Source organism: Dasypus novemcinctus, chromosome 10, assembly GCF_030445035.2.
Source record: "Dasypus novemcinctus isolate mDasNov1 chromosome 10, mDasNov1.1.hap2, whole genome shotgun sequence".
NCBI lineage: Eukaryota > Metazoa > Chordata > Mammalia > Cingulata > Dasypodidae > Dasypus > Dasypus novemcinctus.
In genome coordinates, this window is record NC_080682.1 from 22,619,324 (window position 1) to 22,631,240 (window position 11,917).

Consider the following 11,917-nt stretch of genomic DNA (forward strand, 5'->3'; position numbering starts at 1 on the left):
TGACACAACAAGATGATGCAACACAAAGAAACACAGATTCCTGTGCCGCTGACAACAACAGAAGAAGACAAAGAAGAACACACAGCAAATAGACACAGAGAACAGACAACTGGGGTGGGGGGTGGGGGGGAAGGGAAGATAAATAAATAAATAAATAAATAAATCTTTAAAAAAAACAAAACAAAACTAGGCACCAAAAGAGCCCTTTTAATATGGCCCAGGAATTAAACTCCAGATGCAGCAGCAGGAAGGAGAAGAAAAGTCACTAGATCTGTGATGGAATTAGGAGGGAGAAGGGGAGAACCACTAAATCACCTATATTATCAATAAACACACCTGTGGATAATTATTTCTATAAAATAGTTAAGGAACAAAGCTCAGAATCAGTAAGTGGCTACTGAACAGCTGGTCAAAGTTCAACAAAAATCAATTGATCTTCTGATGGTTTTTCAGAATCCAAATCTTTCTCCTCGTACTATACAGTATCTGTTATAACAAATGATAAACCAAAGTACTTAATATTCCCAAAGTCAAAAATATCAAAACATTTAAGTCTAAATTTAAATAAATAATGAATCCCTTTACCTCACCATTCTTAGGAGATTTAATTTGCCAATGATGTTGGAGTGTGGGTCAAAATCATGCCCGCTGTGATTTCAGCATTATCAGAAAATTTAAAGGTACTGGGTGTTCATAGGAAAGCAACTTTCTTCTAGAAATAATTGAACTGTAGGGATTTTAGTTCCTATGTGATAACTTGGTTATAAAAGCTCCAAGTTCTCCATTTCCATGATGTCTCTGGGAAATCACTCTGTTTTCTCATGTAGGATTAGACATTTTTTTGATTTTGGAACCTAGAAATAAATCTTTAACCAATAAACATGAAACAAAAGACTGAAATTCATATTCTGATGAATTAATGTCTCTATTAAAATGAGTAGCTTATCATAATTTATTCTCAGAATCTGGTTATTTATAAATATAGAATAGAATGATATTTATTTAATGGAAAGGGATCCAGACCTAAAAGAAAAAATGTCCAAACCACAATTATTTACTACTGGTAACTGGAAAAGTACTGTTCTATGTGCTGCTGAGGCTACAAGTACTGAATAAGCAGAATTCTTAACTCCCAGCATTTAATACATTTTTGTTGAATGTTGTCCTGGACTAGAGCTTACTCTGTCACCCAATAAAAACAATAACTACAACTTATTAAGTGCTTACTACAGGGCACACATATTTAAAAAATTTTATCTGCATTAAATGAAAGCTTAGTCCATTTTCCTTCTTACAAGATTTCTGAGACATTAGGACTAAAAGGAGCAGCAGTAAAAAATGTTAAGGCTTTTGAAACATTTATATCTCAAGAAATTCCACGACTACTTTCAGGAACTCAGGGAAAATGAAACCTCATGTCAAGAATTTCTAAGTTAGAAGGCTCACTGTAACCTCTGTAGAAGAGGATAAATTGCAAAGTGGCAGGGATTGTCTTTCCCAGAAGAGAGGGGGATGGAAATACGTAATTGACAGCACCAGCGTCATTAATAATACTGATGAGGCAATGTGAGTTCTAGAAAAGACAATTTTCAGCAACTGTGATTATGTTTTCACTTCAGGAGATATACAGCTGTATTTTCTGTGACAAAATATATTCTAGAATATCACTGGAGCTCTGCGAATTAGAATATCAAGTGCTCTGTGTCTTAATTCTCTCATATTTTAATTAAGCATGTCATTTGAAATGATCTCAAATGTTAAGAGACTATGAATTACATTTCCTGGGTATAAATTCAGATTATCTTTGGGACTTTGGGAAAGTTAATTATTTTCACTTTTTATTCTAGTAATATCTATACAACTCAAAATTTCCCTGACTAACTACTTTTAAGGGTAAAATTCAGTAGTATTAATTACATTCACAATATTGTGCAGCTTTTCCATCACCTCAAATAGAAACTCTGCACTCATTAAGCAATAACTTCCCAGCTCCTAATAGTCTGTAATCTACTTTCTGTCTCTACAGATTTACTTATACAAGGTATTTCATATGGCAAGCTGAATTTTGTACTTCACATTTCCTATCAGCCAAGAAGGGATAATAAACTATCTCACAGGATTTAAATAAAATAATGCAAGTAAAATAATCATCAGAGTGCCTGGGGAACAAACAAAATACTCCACACATTTTAGTATATTTCATGTTTCTTGTTACTCATTGCTACCTTTCCTTTTGTGTCTAGCACATGTCTGAAGCATCTGTTCTTTTTACTATTTCTTATTGAATAATACTCTCAGGGAAGCTTTCTGGTTAGGTATGAGAGAAAAGGTTCTACTACTTCTTTTTCATTTCTTCTGGCAATATTATTCCTTGATGTTTGACTATCAAACAAAAGTGAAGGAGTGAGGCTGTATATCTGTGCCAGTGAAATACAGGGAGGATGTTTTAGGTTCCTATGTGGCTCCAGCAAACATGAAATGGGTTACTTGCAGTTTTGAGACTGGGAAAATGTCTAAATCAAGGCACCATCAAGATCATGCTTTCTTCCTGAAACCTGGCTGCCTGAGAATCCATGGCAAGGCACATGGTGACATCTGCTGGTCTTTCCTTTATCTTCCTTTTTCCCTTGACTTTTAGCTTCTTACTTCCTCTAGCTTTCTCTCTGTGTGACTGAATTTCATTCTCTTAAAAAGGACTCCACTAAGTGGATTAAGACCTTTCCTGATTGAGGCGGAACACGCTTTACCTTATCAAAAGATCTGAATTACAATGTGTCCACGCCCACAGAAATGGATTAAATTTAAGAACACATTTTCCTTGGGGACCTGTAGTTTCAAATCATCAGAGAGAGACACTGTGGTATTGAAGAACAGCAAATAATTTGGCATCAAGACACCTTGTTTGGGAATGTAAAGTGGTGCAGTCATGGTGGGAAGCAGTATGGTGGTTCCTTGAACAGGTAAACATGCAATTACCATCTGTCCCAGCAATCTTGCTCCTAGGTATATACTAAAAGACCCTGAAAGCAGGGAGTCAAACATGTACAGCTGTGGGTATTTCCATGAGAAGAACTGACACTTTGATGCATGATGAAACACAGATGAACATTGAAAACATGATACTGAGTCTGAGTAAGTCACAGGAGGACAACACTCAAAGATTCCACATATATGAAATATTTAAAGTAGCAATTTCATAGAGACACAACATAGATTTGCAGTTACCCGGGATGAGTAAGAGGAAAGAGGTAGTTGTTACTTGGTGAATATAAGGTGTTTACAAATTTTGGAAATCCACAGGGTTTTATTGTTTCATATTTTTTTCCTATAGATTTTGACTGTGGGAAGGTGGAATGGGCTTAGAACCATGGCTGCATCTTTCTTGGCTTCAATTTTTACAGATATTTTTTTAATCCCCTAGGCTACTCAGTTCTTTCCACTGTTTGACATTATTTATTTTGGTAAATTTTAATATTTTTTATTGATTCTCTTAGTACTGCAGAGAAATATCCAGTGGACTGAATTCAGTCCAACATCTTTCTCCAGAACTCACATCTACAAGGGTATGTTAAAATATAATTTAAATTATTTTTCATAAGTGATTATGAGAGTTATATCTTAAGGATAAGTCCTTGTCATTCAGTAAATGATTAACGCCAGTAGGGATGTGAGTTTGTGGATAATTGATACTAAGTCACTTGCTCAAGAAAATTAGTCAGTACTCAGATATAGGACTTGTCACTTAACATCAAATTCAGCACTCTTTTAACTTTATGCTGTAGAATATTTAACAGTACATATCAGTATAAATTGGCTTATAGCACCATCGTGCATTCATCTGAACAAATGCCATGTTCTATCTTTCCTCTTACCCCAGCTCAAATGATCACATGTATGAAAGAGACTCAAGGCAGGAATCAAATCGAAGTGACAGAATTTATCCTCTTAGGACTCTCAGAGAACCCAGATATACAAGTTATCCTCTTTGGATTGTTTCTGTCATTCTATATGGCAACCATGGTGGGTAATTTGAGAACGATCATTTTGATTACAATCGATCACTGTCTCCACATCCCCATGTACTACTGCCTCAGCAGCCTTTCCTTTGTTGATGTCCCTTACTCCTCTTCTGTGATTCCTAAGATGCTGGTGAACGTTGTAGCTGAAGATAAGGCCATTTCTTTCAGTGGATGTGCTGCCCAGTTCTACTTTCTTGGTTCCTTCCTGACCACTATGTAGTCATTTGGAACCCACTGCTCTACCCAGTTCTCAAGTCTGGGAGAATTTGTTTCTTGCTAGTGGCTACCTCCTTCCTAGCAGGCTTTGGAAATGCAGCCATCCACACAGGGATGACTTTCAGTTTGTCCTTTTGTGGCAATAATAGGATCAACTATTTCTACTGTGATACTCCACCCTCTGCTCAAACTTTCTTGCTCTGACACCCACATCAATGGCATTGTCATCATGGCTTTCTCCAGCTTTGATGTCATCAGCTGTGTTATGATTGTCCTCGCTTTCTGCTTATGCGTCCTCATTGCCATCTTGAGGATGCCCACATTAGAGGGGAGGCACAAAGCCTTCTCTACCTATGCCTCCTACCTCATAGCTGTCACTATATTCTTTGGGACAATTCTCTTCATGTACTTGCGCCCTACATCTAGCTACTCAATGGAGCAGGACAAGGTTGTCTCTGTCTTTTATACAGTCGTCATCCCTATGTTAAATTCTCTCACCTACAGTTTGAAAAATGAGGATGTGAAAGGAGCCCTAAAGAAAATCTTACAGAAACACATACCATAAGTCCATCATACTTGTCATCCTGTTACGTAGGAGAAATGACAATTTCTTATTAATTTTATCCTTACTGCTTAGTCTCCAGGTATCTTAAACACATACACATGATCTTAACTGACAAATCAACCCAGTAGGTGGAACAGGGTCTGATAAATTATTGAAACATTTGGAATTTGGCTGAGCTGGGTTTAAGACATAACTTAAATGTTCAGCTCTATCAGAGTCAGTTTTATTATATTTAAATTGGTGTCTTTGGTTGGGCTCCAGACAAACAGACTCTGAAACAAATATTTGTATGCATGAAGTATGCATGAGAGTACACAGAGTAATAATACTTTAAAAAAGTGAGGGAAGCAGCATTGGGCAGGAAACTTGAATTGTGATAAATTTGCAATAAAGGATTCAGGTCAGCCCATATGGGGCTCTGGAGCTGATGTGGTCCTTAAAAAGTCTCAAATTGTGAATAAAGGATCAGTTATTTTTACCTCCACAATGACCAGTTTTGAATGAGTGCTCTCTGGTTTGAGGGGGCATAATTTTTGGCAAGGCAATTCTTGTCAGCAGCAATTCCCAAAGAGAAATTCAGCTGTGAACCATTGGCTGTTGCTATACCTGGCAGCTGTGGAAATAAGTAATTTAATACTGCAATCCTGAAAAGCAAATCTGGTCAGTGTACCAGAATATTTAATACAAATAAGACTTATGACACTCATAATGGATGCATAAAAAAAAGCATAAAAAAAGATACTTGAAAGCATCTTATCAAGAATTCTAATCCTATGAAACCATAGTAATATTGAAGGAATAACTCAGTTGATTTGTGAATTGAACTTTAAGTTTTTATCTTTTCTCCTCTCATGGTTGCACATAGTTTTCAATAACCTTTTGTCAGGTTAAATGCTCTATCTATTATTCATTGTAGTGGGTTGGTGGGTTGTCAATATTGGAGCAATGAGATAACAGCCTTCTTGGATAAGCCGGCATGGTGGAGAAGGCCTAAGCAATGGTCTGACATCCAGTAAATGTGTATTTGCTATTTCTTCCCATTCCACGTGCATGAGGAAAATCAGCGGTGCTCTGTATGCTCCATGTGAGACTACTACTGCTCTCACCCCTTGCCCTTGAAAAACTGCCTGAAAGACTGCAGAGGAGTTAGCTCATCCTACGCCTCTTGTTTTACTGTAGGCAGTAAGAACAGTCTTCCTGTCTCCTCCTAATTCCCACATTTTCTTATTCACCAAGGTTTTTCTCAGACATCTGAAACTGTCCCATGTCTCACATCTGCATTCACTCCCCCTTCTTTTCTAACTTATCTACGATAATACCCATCCTTTAACTGCTTTTTATCATGAATCTATGGAAAGTGGCACTTTATTATTATTAATTATTATTCTAATGTCCACATTTTATTCATAGCTCAGCTGAGATTCTATGTACTAGCTATCTCTCCACAACTCCAGACTGCAAGTTAAGAAGGAATGGACAAGTTTGATTTTGTTGGCTACTCTACTACTGAAGGACAATGTCTGCCCCATTAAAAAAAATCAATAAATATTTATTGAATGAATGAACTGAGACACAAGTTGTAGTTGAAATGACAAGGATAATATTTTAAGTGGAATTCTGAACTTTGGAGGCAGATGCTAGTCAATCCTGAACCATTTAGTTTAATTCTATGCTCCATAGTTGCAGGGCAATGAAATATTTTTGTACTTCTCTGGATATCTTCAGAAAATAATGTCTTACTGGGGAAAGTGTAGTTCAATTAACTCAATGAAAATCAAAGGCACATTTTAATTATGGATTCTATGCATATTTCAGAACTTACACTTTTTAGTGTTTTGCGAGCACTAAATATCAAGAGAAAAAGAGTGCAGTCTAATAAGTTTGACTATGTTCCTTGGATTCAGAATCAACACTTTCTACTCTGTGAAATTAATTTACTGTCTTCATTTTGCTGATTTCCCAATGCTACTTTCATGATCAATAAATCTATAAATCTAACTGCTGAAAAGCAGAAAACTTGTATTCTTCTAGAAACTATTAATTAAAACACAACTAAACTAAAAGAAAAACTTATTTCCAAAGAATATTTCTTAAGGAATAAAGGTAGGATGTTTTCATTTATCTTAAAGTGTTCAGATATATCGAGTTTCTGAGAGGACTCAAACTTTCAAGCAATTGATACTACACATTTTAAATTGAATATGTCTGAAACACTGCTTTTAATGTTACTGAACAAACTGTGAACACAGATTTTTTAAAGACGGAAGTGTGGTTGTTTGAGATTTGTTATGAATACCAAAAAGAGAAAGATTTTGCTTGAAAACAAATCTTCTCCTCTGGGTGTTATACCCTTTGAAAGAATTAGATTCAGCTGACATGTCTTGATTAAATTACCTGTCAAGATTAGGGTTCTGATTTGACCACATCAGTAGGGCATAACTCAGGTTGAGTCCCCACTCTCTACGTGGGCTGATATAAACCAACACCCACTCAAGAAGAGGAGAGATCTCTTTCATGTTTGATCCTGGGGCTCTGGGGAGAGATGAGCCATTTGCCTGATAGTTTGCAGTGCAAGAGAACAGAGCAGTTAAGCAGCTGAGAAGGCCCAGATAGAAATGAGCCCTATGCTAGTGACTGATAAAGGAAGCCCTGAGAAACCAGGTAGAGACAACCTGCCATCTTGCTTCAAAACACAGCAGCAGTTTTCTGTGATCTATTTATCTTTTTTAAAAAGGACAATAATAAAAAATAAAGTAAATATTTTTAAAAAGCAGCTGAATTGGTGAGAAAGTACCTTTTACGGTATATTGAGCTGGACTTCCCATGGCCTTTGGGACTGTAAACTTTTACTTCAAATAACTATCGTTTATAAAAGCCAACATATTTCTGGTACTCTATATCAGCAATCCTTTGGCAGTCTAAAGCAGAAGGGATTTAGAAGCATAAGAAAAGGAAAAGAATTTTATAGAATATTTTACATATATATCATTTTACATGCATGAATATATGCATATATAAAAAATTTATTCATGAACATATGTATATGCATGTAAATAGGTGAGTGTGAAAAGCAAGCACATTTAATTTGTGTATTGTGTCAAAACACTTGGGGAAATTTAATGTCTAGTGAAAAGTATTAGATAAACTAATTGTAAGAACGCATGCATAAATTGAAAAACTGATCTACATTTTCAGTTTTCATCTTGAGCTTTAGTTGTGGTAGTTTTGTGACATTGGAATAGTTATTTAACATTTCTGAGGACAAATTTTTATTTATGCAACATGTAGGTTCTAGCTTTGTTCTGGTGTGTTGTGAATAATCCACAAAGGGTGATAAATAAAATGTCCACTTACAATACCAGGCATGTGTGGGTACTCTAAATATTCTCTGAATTTGAATCTAAACTATGGACACTTGTTGAAAAATCAGTGTTAAAAAACAAACTGATGCCTCCCTCCTTAAAACACACACAAATATGTACATAAACACATATATCACATATCACATATAGGATCATCTATATCATATAGAATAGCATTCCAGTTATGCAAAATTATGTTGATATGCCTATGTATTAGGAATATATTTGAGCATGTATATATATATATATACATGCATAAATTGGATCATGGAAAGAATGGCTACAAAATTTTAAATATGGTTATTTTATTTAATTTATTTTTTAAGTACAAAAGTCAGTATTTATTTAGAATGTGAAAAGAAATCACAATGGATTACAAATTTTAAAAAAGATGGCCGGTGACATATCCTCACAACAATTAGAAAACTAACATTTTAAAGTATTGATAACACCTTCAAACTACCTTTTTCTACATCTAGAGAGTGTATAGTCTTTGATCACCTCTTAATGTGGCAATGCTTTTATAAGACAGTTTTCTACAGAGAAATTAGAAAGGTAAGTCTTTCCTCTAACATGGTTAATAACAATTTGTTTTTATTATTGCTAATTGAGGTACAAAAAACAAACAACTTCACTTATAGATAAACTCAGCATTTGTAGAACTACTTCAGGTTTGTAGTCTACATACACAGAGCTTCTGAGTTCTATTTCATGTGAGTCCTCTAGCTCTAGATGCTGTGGGACACATTCACTTCTCAATAGACCTCTGGCTCTGCACTGTCATATCATGACTCTACGTGAGTCAGTGCAGTGGTAAAAAGGCATATTCCCAGAAGCCACTCCTGTATACCAATTCAACTTCCCCTTTGGAAGATCCCCAAAATATAGTTATTTTATAGGGTAAAATTTTAGTTGATTTTCAAGGTAGGAAGATAAGTTAAATTACTATTTGTTTTATTATTATTATAATTACTGGAATAATGAAAATGCTCTAAAATGATGAATAATAAATGCAGAACTATGTGATTATACCAAATACTATTGGTTATATACTTTGGATGAATTTATTATATGTGTCCACAAAATTTATTTGTTAAAAATGATTATTACTTGCTGAAGGCAGAGGTTATAGTCAGTATATCTTAGCAATAACATATTTTCAAATATAAATATTTATTTAGCAGAAAAATATACCTAAGACTATTATATTGGGGAAAAATACACTTACTGTAAATAATGGACAATAGATATAACCATTTTTGTAATCATCAACTATAACAAAGGTAATTACAAGTAAAAATGGTACAATTATTTTTTTAAAAGTGTCATTATCTGTAGTAAAAAATATTCCACACCAATGCAAGTTCTTGTTGGTACAGTGGTATATGAAAATCTGTATTTTATGCATGACTGGCTTGTAAAGTCATGCTTTCTCTAAAAAAGGGGGGGAAGGAACTTTAGGTCATATGCATTACTAGAGTAAAAATTAAAAGATAAAGTATAAGACTATAACACAGTGAGTGACACTAACAAAAGGAGTTAAAAATAGGGGAAAAATGGACCTAATGTGAACTATGGATGATAGTTAACTGTACTATTTTAATAATCTTTCATCAACTGTAACAAAAGTAACTACTGTTTAAAAAGTACAATTATAAAAAAGTATTATCAACTGTTCTATACCAATGCAAGGTGTCGTTGGTGGGGTGGGGTATGGGAATCCTGTATGTTTATGCATGGGAGTTCTGTAAACCCACAGCTCCTCTAATCAAAAATTAAAAAGACTATTATATTAATCTAAGTGAAAGAGATGTTGGCATGGGTCTCAATGGAGGATATTAGACGCTGTTGGCTATAATAAAAAAATACAGCAAACAGAATTATCTAATGGGCTGAATATGGAGTATGTGAGAAAGTGAAAAGAAAAAAGTTTCTCCAATATTTGTTTGTTTTGTTTGTTTTCATCTCTGCAAAAGGAACTGTAAATTTGTCATTGATTTGAAGTGGGGCGTGTTATAGGTATAGTGTAAGTTGGGGATCATGAGGAGGTCAGTTTTGGTCATGTTGAATTTCTACTTGATATCCATGTAGAGTTGTGGGTAATCAAGAAGTATGTGAGTCTGAACTTTGGGAAAGCAATCATGACTGGAGATATAAATTCAGGAGTTTTAAATAAATAGGTGGTATTTAAAGCCAGAGACTAGTAAGTTCATCAATGGAAAGACTGGGAATGGGAAAAAGAAGAGGATAAAAGAATGTGCTTTGAACTACTCCAACATGAAAAGTGAGACAGAAAATAAGGAAGAGGTAAACAAGACTGATAAAAGAAAAGCTCAGAGACTGCAATGCTCTGTGAGAAAAAAGAAGAAAGCCTTTAAAGAGAAGTAAACAATCAAGCTGTCAAATACCATTGATAGGTCAAGAAAGATGAGAGTAGACTACTGGATTAAAATGTAGAGACCATTGGTAACTTTGACAAGTGCAACTTAATGGAGAGGTAGGATTGACAACCTTATTGGAATGGGGTTAAGAGATACTAAGGAAAGTTGAATTGGATAGAGCAAATATGTTCAACTGTTTCATACATTTTATTGTCAAAGGGAGCACAAAGGGGTGGAATGCTAGGAGGCAAGGGCAATAGGATCAAGATATGTTTTCTTTACCTAAAATGGATAAAAAGCAGTCTGTTGGTATGCCAATTGGAATGATCCAATCCGAGTAATATAATGTTGTCCAGAAGAGTTTGAGAGTAAGAGAGAGAGAGAGAGACAAGGGGAGGGAGAGAGAAAGGGAAGAATGGGAGGAAGAAAAAAGTGAGGAAAAGGAAGGGAAAGAAAGAGAAAAGGAAGGGAAAGACAGAAGAGAGTGGAGAGGAGAGAAGAGGGATGAGAAGGGGAGAGGAAGAGGAGAGAAAGGTTGAGAGGTAGTGTAATATATGAATAAACTAAGGTCAGATCATCAAAGGCCTTTTAAGGAGTTTGGCTGTTTCTTTATTGGCAATGAAGAATTTTAAACAGCAGGATGAAAGGATCAGAGCTACAATTTTTAAAGTAAATTATATTATTCAAGGTCAGATGACGAGGGAAGGGCAGCATGCCCCCATGTAAGAAAACACAGAGTAAATGTGCATACAGATTCCCTTTTAAGTAAAATATGTTGCTGAGTTTATTTAAGGAAACTTTTCCTCTTATTTCAAAAAGAAAATGAAGAGGCTCAATACAAATATTCTCATTTAAAGCATGGAATAAACTCTTTGTTATTCCTGGTGTTTTGGGTATAGTTTTAACTTGGTTTCTTTGCTACTCCAACAAATGGACCCTTCATTCTGAAACAAAGGTGTGAACAACCATGTAACAATGACTGCATTTATTTTCTTGGGATTCAGGGATCATCCAGAGGTACAGAGCCCCCTTTTAGTGGTATTTCTAGTCATCTATATGATCAATGTGGTTGGAAATCTCAGCCTTATCTATTAATCAGATTTGATTCATGTCACCAAATTCCCATGATCTTTTCTGGGAACTTGGCCCTAGTTGACTTCTGTTTCTCTCATCAATATTCCTTTTTTGGCAGTGATTTTCTGGGTCATTTCACTTAATGAATGGGCAACTTAACTCTTCTTGTTTGGTTCGTTTGCTGGCATTGAGGCCTTCCTATTGATTGTGATGGCTTACGAACTTTTCATGGCCATTGTCAAGCAGTTCCTTTACACAGTCATGCTGTCTCTCAATGTCATTGTCCTTCTTGTGTTGATT

The 11,917-nt window shown here is 35.3% G+C and overlaps 1 pseudogene; it reads left to right on the plus strand.

The window, feature by feature from the left end:
• Positions 1 to 3,882: 3,882 nt before the first annotated feature.
• LOC101440066 (olfactory receptor 5AP2-like) lies at positions 3,883 to 4,800 on the plus strand (annotated as a pseudogene).
• The last annotated feature ends 7,117 nt before the right edge of the window (positions 4,801 to 11,917 follow it).